General features: G+C 45.3%; 1 protein-coding gene across 1 annotated transcript in view; it reads right to left on the reverse strand.

Moving 5' to 3' along the window:
• Positions 1–24048, reverse strand: part of LOC310795958 (phospholipid phosphatase-related protein type 4-like) — a gene marked incomplete at both ends in the record, with an annotated part of 148051 nt that overhangs the window by 67789 nt on the left and 56214 nt on the right. The gene's annotated exons all lie outside the window — the stretch shown is intronic.

A 24048-nucleotide genomic window follows, 5' to 3' on the forward strand; every position in this document is an offset into this window, starting at 1 on the left:
CATTACTACTATGAACAAAACAAAGCCAAGAGAACAGTTTTGACTCTTCAAATAAAGTGACTATTTATTTTTCAAAATAAATATAATAATCTGAGTCAACTGCAATATGTCAAATTGTCAATGTGTTTCCTTGAACAATAAATGAAGAATACCAACAACTATTTGTGTGTGTGTGTGTGGGTGTGTAGGTGTGTGTGTGTGTGTGTGTGTGTGTGTGTGTGTGTGTGTGTGTGTGTGTGTGTGTGTGTAACATGTAAACATTTTCGAATAGTAAGGCTCATCACTCTCAGTGGTACAAAAATAAAGGCCTATAGAACGGTTGCAATTAGCAATTCTTAATAAGCCAAGGATTCAAATTAAATACTGACAGGACAGTCAGACCTGTCTCTACATGTAAACAAAACAAATTGAAAAAGTGCATTGACTGCATTCCTTTCCTATTTCCTTACAGTAACAAAAAGCAAAGCTACTGAAACAAGTTAAACATTTCTGTAACAAACTGAAAGTGCAGTCCTCCTCACAGTAAGAAAAAGCAAATAACTTAAGGTACTGAAACTTTCTATGTAACAAACTGAAAGTGCATTCCTCACAGTATAACAGTCATTTTACAGAACAAAGGATTGTAATCCATAATATGACAGGTTTTAACGGTTCTATTTTTTCTCAATTGAGAGAGAGAGAGAGACAGAGAGAGACAGAGAGGAGGGGGGGGGGGGGGGGTTTGGCCCCGCATCGCTACTCTTTTTCGACTACTTCTACTTGTTTTAACTGTGGGTGGATCAGTGGGAGATTTTTTGTTTATGAAGAGGAGCTTCTCTGCCTTATCGCATAGCAGACAGTCGGTTTCTTTTCTCCGTCATCACGTTTCCAGCGGCAGAAAACAAGCGTTCAGAGTCAACACTGGTGCATGGTGCTGACTGATATTTACGAGCAAGCTGAGACAGTCGCTCGTAACGGGACTGGTTGCTCCTCCAGTATTCAAGTGGGCAACGGTTCAACTGAAGGGTGGGCTCCAGATAGGACCGGAGCTAACAATAAAAACATCTTTATTTTTTCAAACGCCTTGTCGATAGGTACAGTCCCCGCCGGTTCCTTCCTAGGCTTCTCAGCTTCTTGAACCACTTTCGCTTCCTCGTATGCGTTTAACACACCATCGTAGCGATGGCGATGTTTCAGGTGGCTTATTAATAAGTTGGATGTGTTGTAGCTCGATGCCTTTTTCCCTCCTCGTGGAACTTCTGACTTGCATTTATTGCAAATGGCAAGCGAAGCGCTTTCCTCAGAAACTTTAAAAAAGTCCCAAACTACCGACGCTCTGTTGCTCAGCCAGCATGCACTGCTGTTGTTCTGGGACGTTCAGGCCATTACGTCATCACGCTGGAGAGAGGGAGCGCTGGATTTGTGGAAAAACAACCCCTTCCTAAACCACACACAATCACTGATACCATTGTACTGGTAAAACGGGAGGGGCCTACAAAAAAACAAACGCCCTCATCCCAATCCACCCACACCGCAGTTGTTTGACCAAAAAAAAAATATTATATATTATCGGAGCTATTAATAATGTTATCGGATTTATCTGAATGACGTCATAATTGTTGATATCGGGTCCGATACGTATCTGTCCGATAACTATCGTGCATCCCTACCACTAAGCTTCTTTTTCTGACAGTTAAATGCTGGAAGAGTGCTGGGGAGGGCTGTTCCCAGCGCACAATATATATATATGCAACGAAGCAGATTGAAAATATCGTTAGCTCAGCAGCGGTAGCTAGCTTAAAAGCTAACAGTTAACAAGCTAACAACACATGTACTGTGATAAAAGCACAACACTCACCGGAAATATTAAGTGTCTAGCCAATCTGCTCCCACAATTGAGCCTCTCTGTCTCTGTTGTGATAGTTTATCCATATGATTAGTTGCCTGAAAAGGAGCGCCCGACACCAGCGCCTTTCTGAAAAGTTCAGATATTTTCAGCTGGAAAGGCTGGGAACCGGCGCACAAAAAAGCCGGAGCGCTCTGAAAAAAGACGCTGGGTGCAGCACACTTTATCTAGAGTAGACGGACGCAGATGGCAGCATACGCTCTCTCCTCATTGGAAACAACTGAAAAAAGTTGCTGGAGCTCAGCAAAATAGACTTTAGGACACTATTAGGACATTAGGACACACTGCCTAATGTGTGAATGTGTCTGCACCTTTGAGTGTAAATGTGAACACAGGAAAGAAAAATGTGTGCACTCACACATACACAGACACATTAAGGATTGCACGACTTTACGATTTTTTCAAGTCGACCTTTATACCAATAAGGTCGAGTCAACGTCAACTAGTCGTCACGGTGCTGGTAAAATAAATAAATAATAATCTCAGTCACTGAGTTGATGACAGCAGCCCACAATGTGGGAGGAATGTACTGTAAGCACAATTGAGTCGATCCGTCAGTTTTGCCGGATCCGCAACACAGCCGTAACGTATCTGGTGTAGCTACATTGCCTGTTACACATTTTCCTATTTCCAAAAAGCACTCATTCTGAGGGAGGGCCACCGCTCAACCCAGCCAAGTCTCGGCCAAGGTGCTGGAAATATAACTAGAGTTACAAATATAAAAGGAATTTCCGCACACTTGAATCTGTACAGATTTCACATTTATTATGATAAGCTTTCGGTCGACAAGACCTGATGAAGGTCAACTCAGTGCTTTTATATTCAAAAAGCACTCATTAAAAATAGTATATTATCCAAAACCGGAAACGGAATCTAGCAAGAGGAAACTAACAAGTTAACAGATACTAGCTAGTCACAATTAGCTTACAGAAAACCGCAATTTCCTCCGCAACGTGCAACGGATTTAAATACGGATTTCACTTTTGAATGCAGCGTAACTTGTCCATGCTTGTCCAATGTCCATACATGTTTCACTAACATCATGGCATTTTTAGAGATCGTTAGTTACGTGAATAGCCTCAACTTAGAGAGCTGCAAACCCGAGGGTACCCTCGCGGGGCCCTCGGGCCTCCCAATACGTGCCGAGGCCGGGCTTGTTTTTTATTTATTTTTAATTAATAGGTCCGGGCCGGGCCGGGGTCGGGCCGTTTCAATAATTAAATAAAATAACGTTGTATTACTCGCTTCATTTTACACAGCAGAGCAGTCAGACAAAGAGGAGTGCACAGACACTCCCCCAGCCACACAGTCGCACATAGACCCTCACGTGACGTTAGTCTGCCAGGGCTCATGTCATAACATGTAGCTTTCCGCTCAGTCAGCGACAGACAGCGTGCTGTCAGTATGTAAAAAACAACGAAACAAGCCGTGTGTGCCGCGTGTCCGTCGGTGTACAGCGGACTGCTCCAGAACAGAGAGAGAGAGAGAGAGAAACAAGCTGTGTGTGCGTCCGTGTACAGCAGCGGACAGAGAGAGAGAGAGAGAGAGAGAGAGAGAGATAGGCTGCAGAGGAACAGAGAGAGAGGGAGAGATGTGATTACCATATGGAAAAGATTTTACTAAATTTGTATATGTTTTACCTGAAACGTGTAACCTAATACAGTATATATGACAGTCAAACCAGATATAAGATCCATAGTAAATTTGTGTAAAGTGAAACTTATATAATTTGGTCACTTACAAGAACTATATATGACAGTAAATCCACATACAATATTCTTAGTAAATTTGTGTAAAATGAAACTTATATGATTTGGGAACTTGTAAGAAATATGTATAACAGTAAATCCACATACAAGATCCTTAGAAGATGTGTGTACTATCAAACTTCTATGAGTTGGGCAACCATTAGTGAAACCGAAATCTTGCAAGTGTTCAAAAAATTAAGTCATCGTAACATCACCCATTGATTTTTGGACATCCCGGTTTTGAAGCTGGGAGTATGGCCATCGCCATCTTGGGGTTCTTGCGCAGCTCGCACGAGACGGCACAAGATCACGGGTTTCCCACAGAGCCGTAGCTGCATCAGTCTCTAAACATGTTTAATCTACCGTAGTTGTAAAGTCAGGCATTTTAACATGGGGGCGAATTGGGAACGACTCCCTTTTGGAGCCAGCCTCAAGTGGCCATTCGAGGAACTACAGCTTTTAGTATCACTTCCGGGGCTTCATCTGCCCAAGCCCGAGCTTGCCACCTGATAAAAAAAAAAACCTTACAAGACATTATGTACCCAGATAGCAGCTGACTCTGGATCCGCCTCCAAACGGGAAGATCGGTTGGTTAGGTTTAGGCATTAGGAGATTTGTTAGGGTTAGGGTAAGCCAATCAGAGGCAGAATAGGGACGGTCATGCCTTTGTTATCTTAGGATTGTTTTAGAAGGCATCTAGGATGGTGAAGGCATGGCTGGGTAGGGCTGTCACTTTTCATTCGAAATTCGAATGCAACTTCGAATGTGGGGGAGGGGTTCGTGTTTGATATGTAAATTGACTGTTCGATTTTTTTTTTTTTTTTTTTATGAACCAAAATTAACCAACTGCTGCTTGCTGGTAATGTTAATCCCATGTCAGAAAAAGTCTCCAGATTTGTCACGTTAGTCTCTTCTGAGAAAGATTGTCTCCAGGGTCTGAAAAGTTGTCTCGAGTTGGATGCAGCCAAGTTTGTGAGGCAGTGTTGTGACTGTGAGCGTCCAAGCTAACACGTCGGGCTGATGCCCGGTGGCCTGGACTGATTTTTTTTTTTTTTTTTTTTTTTTTAATTAACACGTTCACTGCCATTGACGAGATATCTCGGCTTACAGAATCCAACGGTTCACTGCCAATGACGAGATATCTCGGCTTAAAAAAAAAAAAAAAAATTTTGACGGTGGGACATCGATCAAACCCTTTTACGTCTCCTATACCAATATTGGAGGTATTGAATGTGTATAATCTATTTTACCGACCAACTAAGTGGCGACAGTGCTCTCCAGACAGAGAGAAAGCCGAGCAAAAACAGCCGCGGGAGGAAGCCATTCTCAAGGAAATGGCTTGGCGAAAACGCTTTCGATTTCACACACACACACACACACACACACGCGCGCGCGCGCGCACACACACACACTCGAGTACCTTTGAGCATAAATAAGACCAGAATCGCAAAAGCTTCATCAAAGCTCTCAACCGACACCCCAAGAAACGAACGAGCCCGTTTTACAGTAATCCAGACTCGCCCGAGAGCGGCCGCGCCGCCAGCAGCAGCAGCACAGACGAGCAGCAGCAGCAGCAGCAGCACACCGAGAGCGGAGTACGCCTCAAGATTGGAAGAAGGGGATCGCGAAGGAATTTCTCTCCCGTGTCTAACCCCCCCCCCCTCGCCTCTCCTCTCCTCTTCCCCGCTCCTGCGATTCCCCTCTCTTTTTTTGGGATCTGTGAGGCAACAGAAACTCGCCTTACCTGTGACAAAACACTGCAAAGCCACCAGAGACACACCTACGGAGGGAGGAGTTTGGAGACACACACACACACACACACACACACACACACACACACACACACACACACACAAACACAATACAGTATACAGACTTGCCCAAGGGCACCCATAATCACAGGCACGTGAGGTGGTTCTAAAAATCCATTTATCTCAAAACTCTCTGAAAATCTCTGAAACCATGCTGTACTCAACAGCTAATATCTACATAACTACTAACTCTACAAACTAACTCTTTTAGACAGAGAAAGCACACATTCTATTAGTACTTTTGTGAACTTTGTGTTCACAAAGTCCAAGCAGAAAAGAATCCTCGGCTCTTGTAAAATGAGCCAGAATCCTCAAAAAAACCCTCTGGCAGAAGCTAACTACAGTATTGAAAAACGGCTGGCAGTGAATGTGTTAACCAAAAAACTTCGAATATATTCGAACGAATTTCGGGCAATTAAAGTTCGTTCGAACTTTATTTTGGTGAAACGTGACAGCCCTATGGCTGGGTTTAGCCATGAGGAGTGATGATTGGTTAAGCTTAGGGTAAAATATCAGGGTAAGCCAATCAGAGGCAGAGTAGGGCGGGTCATGCCTTTGCCATAAAAAAATATTGCGCGTAGGACATCCTGCATCTTACATTAAAATAAATGGATGGATGGATGGATAGATAGCAAGATTACATTGATTCAATGTTGGTTGAATATTCAAGGCTATAATAACATTGAATCAATGTTGATAGGCTAATTCTGTGCTTTTTCAATGTTGAAAAGACAATATTGAATTAATATAGATTTTTGATCAGCTGTATTGCCCCAATATCATGTGTCAGTCTATCCCTCCATTCATTCAACACTTTAACGCAGACCTGGGCATTATGCGGCCCGGGGGCCAGACCTGGTCCTCCTGATGGTTCTGCCTGGCCTGGGAGGTCTAAGACAAACCATACCATTTTACTTATGAAGCTAGACAAATAGAATGAGATCACCTTGGCTGTTTGGAGTGATTTTCAAATATAATAAATGCTGAAGAATAAGTGCACAGTATGTTTTCTATCATTTAAGATAGTGGTAAAATTAGACTAGTTGGCAGACTGGCAGTCCGAGCAATCGGCAAGTGGAGCTGTTTTGTTAAAACCAAAGAGTGCCCTATGGATGACTGCAAGGAGGATGAAACTATAGAGCATTTCCTCCTAAAATGTGAGAGATCTAAATATGTGTGGGGAAAAATGGAAAGTATTGGTTTTAATATTACTGTGAATTATAATGCTGTGATGTATGGTGTCTTTAATGAAATAATGCCAGGAACACACCAGGACTTTTTCTGGACAATTGTTTGTGTGGTCGCAGCAAAATTGTGGAAGACAAGGTGTGCAACAGTTATCCACCAAGCTGTCATCCCAGGTGAAGTGGTCTATAAACAAATCATATCAGAACTGAAAAGACAAAGAACACTGGACATAAGAACAAAAAGACCCACAACCTGGCAGCTGCTCACCTTCTAATAGACTTCTTATTTTTGTTATCCACTCCCTTCTACTGTTTATATATATATATAAAAAAAAAAACTAAATTATTAAATGTTTGTTACCCCTGACTGAATAATTTAATAAAGTATATATAAAAAGTAAAATGAGAGGTTACGACATCTGACCTAGAGTGTGAGCATATAGCTGGTTTCCAGGTGGTTTCCAGAACTTTCCAGGACTTTCTAGGTGGTTCCAGGACTTGATGCCTTGCCCATGACCTTCCCCGGATCATAACCCACCACCATGCAAATTTTCAGCCCAGTCCGTGCAGAGCCTCCAGAGGCTCTGCACCTGGGTGGGCTCTACCACACTGCCACAACTCCCGTCGCTTCTGAGCAGGAGGGAACAAGCAGCCACTCAGCTGGTCAGAGACATGAGACATGAACCGATAAATGTTGGGGATGCAATTGTCGGCGGGCATGCAGAAACATTCACGGCACCTGCCGCAAGCGCAAATTAGAGCCGTGCCAATTCTGCCAAAAATCATCTGCGCCCCAAAATGCCTGCGCAAACGGGATTTGGGCGCTCTTAACTACCAGAATTATTCACAGGCGTGGCCAGGCAAGGCTGGGCATTACGTCAATCAAAACCAATCAGATTCCTGTCTCGCAATGGTTGTTTGCGCGAGGTTGCCTCGCCGAGGCATGCAATATCCTGTAATTCTCTCCATGCTTAATAGAGTGTACTCACTCGTGCAAGAACAGAGGCAGCTTATTGACAGAATGTCTGTGGTGCCAACGACCCTTCGGGTTATGAAGGTAAATAGCCTATGTCCATTGTCCCACAAGTTTTCTCAATTCATTTCCCTCTTTGCAATGTGATAAATGTTTCTCAGTGAGTTATAGTTGATTGCCTCACTGAACTATCTGCTAATACCCAATTTTAGCAGCATAATTTGATGTCTTGGCGTGGCAAGGCTGTGCTTAATGACATATCCAAAAGGAATTCCACTTTCCACTCCGCAAATACCTCTCTGCGCTGAGAGCGCAGCCGTAATCTCCGTGCAGAGCGCCCAGCGCAGAGAGGTATTTGCGCGTAAGAGGTCCTTTACAAAGCTCTTAGCGCAAAGTAATTGCGCGCTGCGGACAATAGGTAACGCCTGCTTTGGCATGGGGCAGCCAATGCCCAGTACAATTATCACAGGCATGCGCTTGTGTCCGCCCCCAATTTGCATTGCGCACGGCGTTAAACTAGCGCAAACGCAAAATTAGCGCTTTTGGGAAGATAGAGCCCCTGGTCTTGACCTGTCCTACATGAAAAGTGTCTTGAGATAACCTTTCTTGAGATTTGGCACTATATAAATCCATTTCTGTGCATCACGATGAGCTACAGTTACATGGACTGGAATCAGTCAATCAATCATACAGTTCTGCGTGAGCCGGCACGCTTGTAAACACAACTCGCATGACTTCAAAGCTGGCTGACTACTCTCCAAAAATGCCACTGGGTTGTATTTGGTGGGAAATCTGCGGCTATATGGCACAAAACAAGGTCCGGAAGCAACAGGGTTTATGGGGAAATGTGGAATTAACGTTTATAAACGCTAGCATTAACAATACAAATACCATGCGATTAAGGCTAGCAATCGTCTCGACAATGGTCTCACTTGTTTACAATCATTCTAACAAGGTATCACAATGAATTTAACAATGATATATTGAAGTTAATTGCTGCACACACAGCACCTTTAATATAGCCATAAAAAAGAGATGTTGGATGTGTTGTATCTAGCTTGTAATTAAGGACAGGTGCTTTCTATTCTGTTCTCTCTCTCACTCTGTTGATCTCGCTCTCTCTGTCTCTCTCATCTCTCTCTCTTCCTCTGTCTCTCCTCCCGCTAAGCGACTTTCAACAGTGCCGGACATATTGACAACACCACAGGGCGCCTGGCTGCCTGCCTGCAGATACATACTCCTCCTGTATTGGTGACCTTCACACAAAATATCCTTCCTTTGCTTCAAGGCAGAGATGCTCACAAGTCATTTCAATTCTCAAGTCTTTGAGCTAGAGTCCAAGTCAAGTCTCAAGTCTTTGAGTTCGAGTCCAAGTCAAGTCTCAAGTCTTCTCAGTCATCTGAGTCATTTACCACATTACAGGCCTCCTATGTACTGAGAACACACAGCACTGATGGCCTTCTCTGGCCTGAGAACACACAGCACTGATGGCCTTCTCTGGCCTGAGAACACACAGCACCGATGGCCTTCTCTGGCGTGAGAAGACACTGCGGCAGCATTGACCACATCCTCTGATCTCCTCCCCATCCCAAAACTGCTGACACACCCTGAACACTATGCCTGGGACTGGACCATGCCCTCCAGCTCTCTTTACCTAGGGGAACATGCTGCTTCACTAGAGGAACATGAGTCAGAACAACCTGACCAAACTCTTGGTTGGTCTCTAGCCTCTATCACTGCTAGCCTTCTTTATCAGTTTGTTGAGAACCTGCAGTGTAGAATTGAACAATCTACATTTCATCTCTTTCTTCCTCTCTGCCACTGATCCTCTCACAATCCATTTTGTGGGAGTTGTAGTGTGTCACAGGTCGATCGATAATGTGATTGTCAGAATACCCCCTGGTTAATATGGTCATGTCACGTATGACGTAGCCAAGGTTGTCATCTAGGAAATGGGGAGTAGACTTGAGTAGGATATATAATGTGGCAGGAAGCTGCAGATCTCTGCCATTTTCCTCTGCCAGTGTGATCATATTCTCTCTGTCGTACCTGTTTTCTAGTTTTCTCTTAATCCCCCTGTTTGAGATATTTTTGTTCAGCATCAAAGCCAATACACGGAGGCTAACCCTGACTAGCCTCCATATCCCAGCTTGAGCTGGCCAAGTGATGCTATCTGCACAGCCTGACCTGCTGCCTGGGGCCGAGCGGCATGCTAGGTGAGTCTACTCCCTATTTTTGATACCTTCCTAAGTGACAACCTTTTGCTCAGCTGGTTCTATTGTTGTTGTAGCGGGTCTGGTTCATTTAGACACGAGCCTGATTCTATTTTGCCAAACTCCCGTTTATTGACTACCTGTGTGATAACCTGTTGCTCAGTCAGTTCTGTTGTTGTTGTAGCGGGTTTGGGTTGTCTAGACGCGAGCCTGATTCTATTTTGAGACCCGACCCCATCACAAGTGTCACTCACCCCAGAAATTGAGTTAAACTATCATGCCATGTAATCCGTAATCCATAATGTGTATACTAGTGTGTGTATGTCTACTGTAGGTTGTAAGCTTGTAGTTTTCCCAAGCTTACAACCTCCCCTACCCTTAACCACCTCCTCCACCCTCGCCACCTCCCTCTCTCCTTCCCTCTCCCTCACGCTCCCTCCCTCCTCTGTTTTCCATATATCCCTGACTAGACATCTTAATTGTTATTTGTATGATGTTGCCTGTTGCTCATTCGTTACTTTTGCTATTGTTACTTGTATCTGTTGCCTGTTGCTCATTTCTATTTTTCTTGTTTTCTGTCGACTCTACTGTAAGAGGCTTTGGGTCATTGAAAAACGCTCTATAAAATAAATGAATTATTATTATTATTTACTCAAGCACTATTCCGAACAAGAAGGTACAATATTTTTTAGAGCCTATTACTAACTAAGGACCTTCTTACATTTAAACAGATTAATTGCTGATGTCTTTGTTTCTGAGAAGTGGTCGACCTTCTAGCATTTGTCAGCAATATTAATGCAGGTCAACAGTGAATGAAACCAAGTCCTTCCAAGTAGTTCTACAACATATTCTTACTATGATTTAAGAGGATGAAGTAAATGTTATGCTTGCATATGATGTTGAGAAAACTAGCTCATGTAATAATTTTTTATTTAAAAAAGATCGATTTCTGACTTTGCGCCAGCTGTATTAACACCTTGATTGCCAGCGACGAGTGTACTCGTCAAACACAATCCAGCTGTTAACTGCCAGCGACGAGTGTACTCGTCCAAAAAAATCGATTTTTTTTTTTTTTGACGGTAGGTTGTGCATCTAAGCCTTTTACATCTCTTATATAGGTATTGGACGTGTACAACGTGTACAACCCATTCCACCGACCCACTAAGTGGCGACAAGGAAGGAGGAAGGCAAGCAAAAAGCAGTGTGACTGAAGCCATTCTCATGAAGGTGGATTGGCGAAGGCGCTTTCATTTTCGCGCTGATTGCTGGCGGTGCGGGATTGCAGATTTGCATAGTGGATTGCGGGTGCGACACACTTTGAAACACGCAGCATAATATGACCAGAATCGCAAAAGCTTCATCAAAGCCCTCAACCAAAACTCCAAGACGCGAGCGAGTCCAACCAGACTTCCTCAAAGAGCGGCCGCACAGACAGGCACACACCCGCACAGCAGCAGCAAAGCAATGGTGACAAGCGGGGACTGCCCCCTAGTCCGACACCAAATTGGAAACAAATCCCATTCTAAAAGGCTTTTAGAATGGGATTTTCAACCCATTCTTTTTTGTTTCTTTTTCGCTATAATTTAGAGTAATTTAATTTCTATTCAGAAATTTATTTGAGAGGTCGAGAGTATGAGAAAGTGCATTTGCAAAGGTAGGAAAGTGCTTGTGACACCGCTGCAGCAAAAAAGAACGCCCACAGGAGGGAGGAGTTGAGCAGAGGGAAGTTTACTGCTGTTATGGAGGAAATTACTGTTCAAACTATTGTTTAGGTCTTACTGATGCCAAAAATGAATGGTTAAAGTGACTGTAATATCGAATTTCACAAAAAGCCGTTTATCTCTAAATATTTTTTCTGATGCTGAAACCATGCTGTATTCAAGTGCTAATGCTTACATAACTACTAACTCTACAAACTAACTCTTTTAGACAGAGAAAGCACACATTCTATTAGTTATTTTTAGATGATTGGTGTTCACGAAGTCGTAACAGAAGAGAAACCTCGGCTCTTGTAAAATGAGCCTAGAATCCTCAAAAAAAAACCTGGCAGAAGCTACCTACAGCAAGAAAAAAATGGCTGGCAGTCAATGTGTTAAGCATATGAACCACTGATAGCTTATCCACATACATCATACTATACTATTGACGATATAACTCAGAAATAAAATATGATATTGAACTTTTTACCTACTTAACACATTCAGTGCCAGCGACGCCATATGGCGTCATTAGAAATTTACCGTACAGTGCCAGCGACGCCAAATGGCGTCATAACTCGATTTTTTTTTTTTGACGGGGGGGTGTCGATCTATGCCTCTTACATCGCCTCTTACAATATTCAGAGGTATTGAATGTGTCTAACCTATTTTACAGAACCCTTAGGTGGCGACAGCGCTCTCCAGATGAGAGAACGTGGAGTGAAACACACAGAAGAAGTCATTGGGGGGAAGGAAATCGCATCGCATCCGTCCGTATGCAGCGGCTTCATTGAAGCAACGTTTAGCTGTGCCCCTGCAGCAGCCAATCTGCTATCACAATTGAGCACCTCGATGTCCGCTGCAACAGCCTCCGTGTCCGCTGCAACACATGATCAGCCGTGGATTTGTTATTATTCTCAACTCGAAGCATGGGAGCTGGTACACGCGGCTGTAAAAAAGCAGGATCTAGCAGACTTTTTCAGTGCTGAGCACAGGCAGAGAAAACGAGAAAACAGCAGAGCAGAGAGACACTCCCACAACGGGGGGGGGGGGGGAGGAGGAGGGGGGGAGGTGGGCACGCAGAGCCAAGTACACAACACAGACCCAGACAGCAGGACAGGGTTGGCAAACGCAAGCCAGAATATCCGATGCCCACCAGCAGCAAAAGATCAGCAAGAAGCTGCAACCAGCAGCGCATGCAGGCGCCAGCGCTGCTGGTTTCAGCTAAAAATATTATTCTTCCAAACAAAATTCCCTTGCCTTCACTGTTTTATTGAAGGAAATTATTTTTGAGGTGTGACTACATCAGAAAATTAGCTTCAGAGTCAGTGATGTGCTTGAAATGTTTAATTTCACAAAAGGCTCATTATCTCAGCTCGTAGAAAAAAAGCTCTTTTTTTCGTTCAATCAAGCTATCTTCTCCGGCTCATAACTAAAGAACGGAAAATGGGATCAATAAACTTTTTTTTGCAGGTGATAGAAGAGAGTCTCATCGTTATTTGTGCGTGTTCAGTGTTTACATAGTAATTATTAAAGAAATTATATGACTGTTTTAAAATGCATTGCGGCCTATGTGGCACAGCAAGCAACCTTTTGCCCAAGGGCCGTGGCACTGAAAGTGTTAAGTATCTTACATTTAATATCAAGTATTATTATAATCAACTACTGCTACTGTTATGGTCAACTATTGTGTTATACGGTTATGGTCAACTATAGGCTTTATAACCTGCCGCTGCCAGATGGTTACGTATGTTTTCACAACGAGTCATCGGGAAACCGTTTCAAAGTGCAGGTATTTGAAAAAAATACCTGGCAGGTGATTGGATGAACCATCTGTCGATCACATCTATCGTTTCGTTTCACAGGCTCGCTTCTTGCTGGGGTCACACCAAAGCCTGCGCGTAGCCTCATAGGATGCTGATTGGTGCAAAACACTGGTGGTTCAGATTCAAACCAATACAATGGAGCTTGGCAAGATGGATTTGTCGTGTGATCGTGATCTCATGATCTTGTGCGAATCCAGCTGCCTCGCAAGGTTAGAGGCTTTACAGTTGTATCACAAATCCTCCAGCAACTACGTCTGGCATAATGGACGTACAGTAGAGAAAAAAATATTAACAACAAGGCTAGAAAGACTTGAACATTGTTGTGGGTGTAGGTCAGTTCAGTAGAGTGAGAGTGAGAGTGAGAGTGAGAGTGAGAACTAAAAGTGGAGGACCACCAGAGATGGTGGATTTGTTTCCACATTTAGGTTGCTGTGACAGGAAACACTCACAAGAAAAACAAATCTCTATGAGTCAGCTCAGTTAACCTGAGCAGACTGAGAAAGAAACTGAGGGCTCTATCTTCCCAAAAGCGCTAATTTAGCGTTTGCGCTCGTTTAACGCCGTGCGCAATGCAAATTGGGGGCGGACACAAGCGCATGCCTGTAATAATTGTACTGGGCATTGGCTGCCACAAGCCAAAGCAGGCGTTTCAGCGCTAAAATCTGGGATAGATTGCATTACCCTATCGTCAGCAGCGCGCAATTACTTTGCGCTAAGAGCTTTGAAAAGGACCTTTTACGCGCAAATACCTCGCGGTCTCGGAGCGCACCCGTAATCTCCGTGCAGCGCAGCGCAGTGCAAAGTAGAATTCCTTTTGGAGATGTCATTACGCACAGCCTAGACATCAAATTATGCTGCTAAAATTGGGTATTGGCAGATAATTCAGTGAGGCAAACAACTATAACTCACTGAGAAACTTTTATCACATCGCAAAGAGGGAAATGAATTGAGAAAACTTGTTGGACAATGGACATAGGCTATGTACCTCCATAACCCGAAGGGTCGTTGGCACCACAGACGATCTGTCAATAAGCTCCCTCTGTCCTCGCACGAGTGAGTACACTCTATTACGCATGGAGAGAATTACAGCATATTGCATGCCTCGCGCAAACAACCATTGCGAGACGGGAATCGGATTGGTTTTGATTGACGTAATGCCCAGCATTGCCTGGCCACGCCTGTGAATAATTCTGGTAGTTAAGGCCGCCCAAATCCCGTTTGCGCAGGCATTTTGGGGCGCAGATGATTTTGGCAAGGCTCTAATTTGCGTCTGCGACACGTGCCGTGAACATTTCCGTATCCCGGCCGAGAATTGCATCCCCAACATATTTCGGGGCTGTTTTAACTTAGCAATCAGGGAGGTCATGTCAGCAATCAGGGAGGTCACGTCTACCAGACAATTATATCACTTTTAAACAGTTACATTTCTGTATAAATCATTGCAAGTATACTCCCGTGAGGTGGGGATGCTTTTTTTTGCTGCTGGGTGGGGGAGCAAAACTCGACAGAACACCTGGCGGATGGCACAAGGCGGAATGCTATCTTCCGTGCCTTAAGGCACGTGCAAACAGGTGCGCAAGCGCTATTAGGGGATAGTGCCTGTCGGAAGATAGAGCCATGAGTCTTATTTATAGGATTAATATCTGCAGAAAAGTCAAGTAAGATCAAGCTCAACTGAAGAAAACAGAACAAAATAGAGTGGTTGCAAATGGTTAGTATCCTCTGTGATGGAGTGACTCAAAACAAAGTCAAGTCAAGTTTATTTGTATAGCACATTTCATACACAGAGGCAATTCAAAGTGCTTCACATAAAATGGTTGACAGGAAACTAAAAGAAAAGAAGAGAGTAAAATGGACATTTAAAAGCATCACAACAAAACTTTAAAAAAAAAGAGTATAAAAAGTGCATTAAGCAACTTCATTAACACATTGAGTGCCAGCCGTTTTTTCAATGCTGTAGGTAAGTTGTGCCAGGTTTTTTTTTGAGGATTCTGGCTCATTTTACAAGAGCCGAGGATTCTTTTCTGTTAAGACTTCGTGAACACCAATCATCTAAAAAGAACTAATAGAATGTGTGCTTTCTCTGTCTAAAAGAGTTCGTTTGTAGAGTTAGTAGTTATGTAGATATTAGCCGTTGAGTACAGCATGGTTTCAGAGATTTTCAGAGAGTTTTGAGATAAATGGATTTTTAGAACCACCTCACGTGCCTGTGATTATGGGTGCCCTTGGGCAAGTCTGTATACTGTTTTGTGTGTGTGTGTGTGTGTGTGTGTGTGTGTGTGTGTGTGTGTGTGTGTGTGTGTCTCCAAACTCCTCCCTCCGTAGGTGTGGCTTTGAAGTGTTTTGTCACAGGCGAGAAGGGAATCGCAGGAGCGGGGAAGAGGAGAGGAGAGGCGAGGGGGGGGGGGGTTAGACACGGGAGAGAAATTCCTTCGCGATCCCCTTCTTCCAATCTTGAGGCAGCCTACTCCGCTCTGCTGCTGCTGCTGCTGCTGCTGCTGCTCCTCTGGGCTGCTGCTGCTGGCGGCTCTCGGGCAGTCTGGCTTACTGTAAAACGAGCTCGTTCGTTTCTTGAGGTGTCGGCTGAGAGCTTTGAAGAAGCTTTTGCGATTCTGGTCTTATTTATGCGCAAAGGTACTCGAGTGTGTGTGTGTGTGCGCGCGCGCGCGCGCGTGTGTGTGTGTGTGTGTGTGTGTGAAATCGAAAGAGTTTTCGCCCAGCTATTTCCTTGAAAATTAGAATGGCTTTCTCCAGCGGACCCGTGGCTGTTTTTTGCTCGGCTTTCTCTCTGTCTGGAGAGAACTGTCGCCACTTAGTGGTCGGTAAAATAGATTATACACATTCTCTTCCTCCAATAGTGGTATAGAAGACGTAAAAGGGGTTGATTGATGTCCCACCGTCAAAAAAAAAAAATGTTTATGTAAGACGAGATATCTCGTCTTTGGCACTCAACGGTTGGATTATGTAAGACGAGATATCTCGTCCTTGGCACTCAACGTGTTAAGCACACAGGAAAATAAACGAAAAGAAGAAATAAAATGGACATTTAAAAGCATCACAACAAAACTTAAAAAAAAAGAGTATAAAAAGTAATAAGCAACAGGCGCAGCAGTTGCAGAGAGAGCTAAAACTTATAGAGGACTCAATGTCATGATTTTCCCCCCATGTCATGATTGTACATTTATTAGTTAGGATTTAATGCCATTTTTTGATGTCTCTGTGCCCAGCTTCCCCTCTGGCACAACCCCATAAGTCTGTTCCCCATTTTTAATCACAGTAATGAGTCTGATGCAAGGCCAGCCGTGGAGGATCAGGAGGGCGTGGTGTGGCCAGACTGGAGACTACAAAGAGGCAGACTGCTGTGGACTCTGGATCGCACTGTCACATTTTCTTCCGTGTTAACTCTTGTTAGTGCACGGCCAAGGTCAGTTCTTTTCATTGAACCAAGCCAAGCAAGCTGCCAAGATTTTTGAGGCAAGACATTTAAACTCTAATTGTTTCACCTACAGGACCAGAGCTCCCACCTTTGTTTCCACAACCCGGATTTCATTTCTGGACTGGACCTGGAGAAATTCCACTGTTTGGCGTTGCCAAAGGACTTTTCATTTCCCGAAATAAAACGTCGGGTTTTTTCTATTCAAGCTATAAATAAAAGCTTTAAAACTTTCTCTGCCTCCTGCGCTTGGATCCTCCCATCACTGGTTCTGACAGAACAGTGCGATCCATGGATCCAGCAGAGGCCGACCATCTGCGCCAGGCTGTTGGCAATCAAGGAAACTTACTGGGCCACCATGACTCGGTTCTTCAAGATCTCGCTGCCGAGGTTCGTGGCCTTACCCAAGCCATGGCTGTACTCCAGACGTCTCCACCACCAGCATCTTCCAGCCCCATGCTATCTGCTCTCCATGCCACACCCCGACCATCTAACATCAAGGCTCCTCACCCTGAACGGTATGACGGCGATCTTGGCAAGTGCGGGGGCTTCATTCTCCAGTGCTCCCTGGTGTTTGAACTTCAAGCTGAGGCTTTCACCACCGACCGGTCCAAGGTGGCGTTTGTGATCAGCTGCCTGAAAGGCCGGGCTCTGGATTGGGCCAAACCTTTGTGGGAAGAACAGGGCAGGCACGCCAATTCGTATGTGGCCTTCACCCGGGAGATGAGCCGAGTATTTGATCATCCCGTCAGAGGTAAAGAAGCTGCCCGCAGGCTGCTACATCTACGCCAAGGTGCACGCAGCGTGGCAGAGTATGCCGTGGAGTTCCGCACCCTGTGTGCGCCTGGGAGGCTGAACCTCTCACTGAGTTATTTCAGAATGGGCTATCGGAGGGCCTCAAAGACGAGCTGGCTTCTCGAGACGAGCCAGGAGGTCTAGAGGAGTTAATCGCTTTGGCCATCAAGATCGACAACAGGCTCAGAGAGAGAAGACGGGAGCGCCGAGTCCAGTCGCCCCGTAGGACGGACCTGACAGCGATGACCATGCATCACCCGTCTCTGGAGACTTCAGCTATGGCCGAGCCGATGGAGGTCGGTGCCTGGGTCCCGGGACGTGACAAGTGCTCTCCTGAGGAGCGGCTCCGCCGACGTCTCACGGGGAGCTGCTATTACTGTGGTAAGCAGGGCCACCAAAGCTCTGCATGCCCTAACCGACCGCAGGGAAACGACACCGCCCGCTAGCAGGACTTGGCCTGCTAGTGGGCTCTAGTACGACCATGCCCAGCCATACCTCGCCACGCCAGGCCATGACTATGCCTGCCGATCATCGGGGACGGATTCACACCACCATCCTGTTTCAAGGTACAGAAATTCCTGTAACTGTATTAATTGATTCTGGAGCTGAAGGGGACTTAATAAGTGAGACTTTTACTAAATTACATAATTTTCCCCTTCTTCAACTGCAATCTCCTATCTCCATCCGAGGACCTTTTAAAGAGTCCAACGTATCTGACATCACTCATCAGACGCTCCCGTTGGTTCTCTTCATGAACGGTAATCACCAGTCGGAGGGAATGTTTGGTTACTACTATGACGTCGGATTTTGATATCATCCTAGGTAGACCATGGCTAGCTCTGCACAACCCTCAGATTGACTGGGCCACGTTAACCATCAAAGGGTGGAGTGATTACTGCCATCAACACTGTCGCATGTCTGCTCTCACTCCCTCTCCTTCCACAGAACAAAGAGGACAGCCGGAGGTGTTCCCCGATCTGTCCAAAATCCCCATCAAGTATCATGATCTGGCCCCGGTATTCAGTAAGTTCAAAGCTAAAAGTCTGCCTCCCCACCGTCCCTATGACTGTGCTATTGATCTGGTTCCACACGCTACTTTCCCTAAAAGTCGGTTGTATTCCCTAGCTAAAATGGAACGCGCCGCCATGGAAAACTATATTAAAGAGGCACTTGCCCTGGGCCAGATTCGCAGATCCTCGTCTCCCCTGGGAGCAGGGTTCTTTTTTGTTGAAAAGAAAGATACCACTGAGCTCCGACCTTGTATTGATTACAGAGGACTTAATGACATCACAATCAAAAACGGTTATCCCATACCCCTCACGGAATCCATGTTCACGCCCCTCCAGGGATCCAAAGTTTACACCAAATTGGATCTCCGGAGCGCCTACAATCTGGTTCGTATTCGAGAGGGTGATGAGTGGAAAACTGCATTTAAAACCCCCCTCGGACATTTCGAGTATCTTGTCATGCCCTTTGGATTGACTAATGCCCCCGCAGTCTTCCAAGCATTTATCAATGATGTTTTGCGGGACTTTCTGGATAGGTTTGTGGTAGTCTATTTGGACGACATCTTGATTTTTTTCTCCTGATTTGGCTTCCCACAAAAAGCATGTACACCTAGTGCTCCGCCGTCTCCTGGAGAACCAATTATATGCTAAACCTGAAAAGTGTGAATTCCATGTCAGCAAGACGACATTCCTCGGCTACGTCATATCAGAGGGACAATTTAGCATGTGCAAAGCCAAGACTGACGCGGTGGCGGAGTGGCCTGTACCTACCACTCGCAAACAGCTTCAGCGTTTCTTAGGATTCGCTAACTTCTACCGTCGGTTCATCCGCAACTACAGCCAAGTTGCTGCCCCTCTCACGGATCTGACTTCCCCCAAAATGCCGTACAAATGGTCGGACACAGCGGACGCGGCGTTCCAAGGCTTAAAAGCAAGATTTGTTTCTGCTCCCATCCTCACTAGTCCCGATCCTGCCCTGCAGTTCATCATTGAGGTTGATGCATCAAACGCGGGTTTGGGCGCGGTACTGTCCCAGCGCTCTCCTGTGGATCACAAACTGCATCCCTGTTCATTTGTCTCACGCAAATTGGACAAACATGAGCGAAATTATGATGCAGGAAATAAGGAATTGCTGGCGATAGTTTGGGCTCTCTTGGAATGGAGACATTGGCTCGAGGGCTCGGCCCAACCATTCATGATTTGGACCGATCACAAGAACCTCACTTATATCCGCAAGGCCAAGCGTGTAAATTCACGCCAAGCTAACTGGGCCATTTTCCTCAGCCGCTTCAATTATGTCCTGACCTACAGGCCCGGGTCAAAAAATATCAAGCCAGATGCCCTCTCTCGCCTATTCCTTGAGGAGAAAGATGAAGAGGAGGCAGGAAAGAACATTGTGCCCTCAGAGCTCATTATTGGGACAGTTATATGGGAGATCGAAGAGTTGGTCAATAAGGCCCTAGAAAACCAGCCAGACCCAGGAACGGGTCCCCCCGGTAGAAGATTTGTGCCCAATTCAGCAAGGGCCCAGGTACTAGACTGGGCTCATTCTTCCAGGCTCAGCTGTCATCCAGGTATTCGCCGGACCAAAGAGTTTGTGCAGAGACATTTCTGGTGGCCTACATTAACAGCTGATGTCATGGAGTTTGTAAGTGCTTGCAATGTATGTGCTTGTAACAAGACTCAAATCAACCCAGTGCTGGCCTGCTCCATCCTCTGCCGGTGCCACATCGGCCGTGGTCCCACATAGCCCTGGATTTCGTCACGGGACTACCACCTTCTGAAGGTAACACTGTAATCCTCCATTATTGACCGATTTTCCAAAGCCTGTCACCTACTTGCCCTGCCTAAACTTCCCTCTGCTAAGGAAACCGGAGCATTGCTTGTGCAACACGTCTTTCGCATCCACGGGATGCCCAGAGATATGGTGTCGGATCGGGGGCCACAATTCACTTCCCAGGTATGGAAAGCCTTTTGCCAAGCCATGAACATTTCTGTCAGTCTGTCCTCCGGCTTCCATCCTCAGAGCAACGGGCAGACCGAACGTCTGAATCAGGAACTGGAGACGGCACTTCGCTGCCTGACCTCGAGACACCAAACGACGTGGGCAACACAGCTGCCCTGGGCAGAATACTCTCACAACACGCTCATCAGCACGGCGACAGGTATGTCACCCTTTCAATGTTCCCTTGGTTACCAACCCCCACTATTTTCCAAACAGGAACGAGAGGTGGCAGTACCGTCAATTGAGGCGCATGTGCGGCAGTGCCGTCGCACGTGGAGGATCGTGCGGAAAGCGCTCATGAAAGCCACGGGACAGTATAGGCAGCAGGCCAACAAACGCAGGAGGCCCGGACCGGTTTACCAGGTGGGCCAAAAGGTATGGTTGTCTGCTTCTGACCTACCATTGAAGACGGAGTCACGGAAACTATCCCCTAGGTTCGTGGGGGCTTTCGAGGTGGAGAGACTGATTAACCCGGTAGCGGTACGGCTGAAACTCCCACAGACCCTGAAGGTACACCCTGTATTTCATGTGTCCAAAATTAAGCCGGTGATTAATAGTGAACTAACCCCCACAGACACACCCCCGCCACCCCCTTGGATGGTCGAGGGTGGGCTGGTTTACACGGTAGCCCGGATTCTGGATGCACGACGCAGAGGCAGAGGTCTGCAATACCTAGTGGACTGGGAAGGATATGGCCCGGAGGAACGGAGTTGGGTTCCCCGGCGTCATATTTTGGATGCCGACATGGTTCGCGGCTTCCATAGACTCAACCCGGACAAACCCCGGCCTGGACAGAACGTCAAGGGACGTCCGTAGGGGGGGGGGGTGATGTCATGATTTTCCCCCCATGTCATGATTGTACATTTATTAGTTAGGATTTAATGCCATTTTTTGATGTCGCTGTGCCCAGCTTCCCCTCTGGCACAACCCCACAAGTCTGTTCCCCATTTTTAATCACAGTAATGATTCTGATGCAAGGCCAGCCGTGGAGGATCAGGAGGGCGTGGTGTGGCCAGACTGGAGACTACAAAGAGGCAGACTGCTGTGGACTCTGGATCGCACTGTCACATTTTCTTCCGTGTTAACTCTTGTTAGTGCACGGCCAAGGTCAGTTATTTTCATTGAACCAAGCCAAGCAAGCTGCCAAGATTTTTGAGGCAAGACATTTAAACTCTAATTGTTTCACCTACAGGACCAGAGCTCCCACCTTTGTTTCCACAACCCGGATTTCATTTCTGGACTGGACCTGGAGAAATTCCACTGTTTGGCGTTGCCAAAGGACTTTTCATTTCCCGAAATAAAACGTCGGGTTTTTTCTATTCAAGCTATAAATAAAAGCTTTAAAACTTTCTCTGCCTCCTGCGCTTGGATCCTCCCATCACTGGTTCTGACACTCATTGGTTTTGCATAGTAGCTGTCAGCAGTTAAAAGCGACGGTAAACATAAAAGTCTTTAGTCTATTTTTAAAAGTAAGTAAGGTTGGGGAAGATCTGAGGTCTTCAAGCAATTTGTTCCAGCTAGCAGAAGCATAGTGGGTAAATGCAGCCTTCCCGTGATTTGATTTGATCCTAGGGACAGTTAATAAGCTGGACCCTGTTGACCTAAGAGTTCTAGACGGTTCGTAGCGTGGGAGCAATTCAGCTATGTATTTTGGGCCTAGGCCATTAAGTGATTTATAGACTAATAACAGTATTTTAAAATCTATTCTCTGACAAACTGGCAACCAGTGTAAGGACTTAAGAACTGGAGTGATATGATCAGCTTTCTTAGTCTTCGTTAGAACTCTAGCAGCAGCATTCTGAATGAGTTGAAGTTGCCTAAGTTCTTTTTTGGAGAGACCAGAAAAAAGGCTATTGCAGTAGTCTAACCTACTATAAATGAAGGCGTGAATTAGTTTTTCTAGATCCTGTCTGGACATGTATCCCCTAATTCTTGCTATATTTTTAACACATTCACTGCCAAGTTTTTTTTTTTTTACTGTAGGTAGCTTCTGCCAAGTTTTTTTTTTGAGGATTCTGGCTCATCTTTCAAGAGCCGAGGATTATTTTCTGCTAGGAATTTGTGAACACAAAATATCTCAAAATAACTAATAGAATGTGTGCTTTCTCTGTCTAAAAGAGTTAGTAGTTATGTAGGCATTAGCAGTTGAATACAGCATGGTTTCAGCGTCTGAGAAGAAAAGCTGAGAAAAATGCATTTTTGTGAAATTCGATAGAACAGTCACTTATTTTTGGCATCAGTGAGACATCAGACATCTAAACAATAGTTCTTTGAACAGTAATTTCCTCCATAACAGCACCCTCACCCCCCTCTCCTCCAAACTCCTCCCTCCGTGGGTGTGTCTCTGGTGGCTTTGCAGCGTTTGTCACAAGCGAGTCTCTCCTGCCTGTCTGTGCTGCCTGGCTGCTGGCGGCCACTCTTTGGGCGAGTCTGGATGGGGCTCGTTTTTCGGTTGTGAGCTCAGCTGGAATGAAGCTGCGTGCGATTCTGGGCTTTCTGCCGGTGTTTCAAAGTGTGTTGCACCCATAATCTATTATGCAAATTTGCAATCCCCGACCGCCAGCTCCCAGCGCGAAAGCGAAAGCGTTTTCGCCAATCCATTTTCATGAGAATGGCTTCCTCACGCTGCTGTTTTTGCTTGGCTTCGTCTAGTCTGGAGAGCACTGTCGCCACTTAGTGGGTCGGTAAAATAGGTTAAACACATTCAATACCTCCCATATTTTTATAGGAGATGTAAAAGGGTTTGATCCACGTCCCACCGTCAAAAAAAAATAATAAAAAAAATTTGGACGAGATATCTCGTCCACGGCAGTCAACCGTTGGTTTCTGCTTGACGAGATATCTCGTCCACGGCAGTGAACGTGTTAAGATGATAAAAAGCAGATTTTCTAATTGACTTAATGTGGGAGTTAAAGTTGAGATCGGAATCAATAATAACTCCAAGATTTTTGACTTGATCCTTAGGCTTCAGGGATAGAGACTCAAGGCGTACAGTGATTTTAAGCCTTTGTTCTTTGGGGCCAAACACGATCACCTCAGTTTTGTCTTTGTTTAGCTGTAGGAAATTCTGGCACATCCAGTTATTTATTTGATCAATGCACTGGCACAATGATTCTATGGGGGCATAGTCAGCTGAGGAAAGAGTTATATACAACTGAGTGTCGTCTGCATAGTTATGATAGGCTACTTTGTCGCCTAAAGTCCATGCATTTGACCATTTATACAAAAGCTAAAAGCCTGAGGACATGGCAGCATTATTTAAAAGTAATGTGCAAATGTCAGATGCCCTTGTTCCTTTCTTTTTAGTGCCTCCATTTCCACAGACAAGATTAACCTTTTACAAGGTAGAGCTGCACTCTTGTTGCTTCTATTTAACCTGCTTTTTTGTTTTGTTAGCTAACAATCAGCCAACACGCTACTTTAGCAAATTAACCAATGTTAATGTTAAAGGACAGTTCCAGCGTAATT

The sequence above is a fragment of the Poromitra crassiceps genome, assembly GCF_964638095.1.
Source record: "Poromitra crassiceps genome assembly, chromosome: 2".
Lineage (NCBI taxonomy): Eukaryota > Metazoa > Chordata > Actinopteri > Beryciformes > Melamphaidae > Poromitra > Poromitra crassiceps.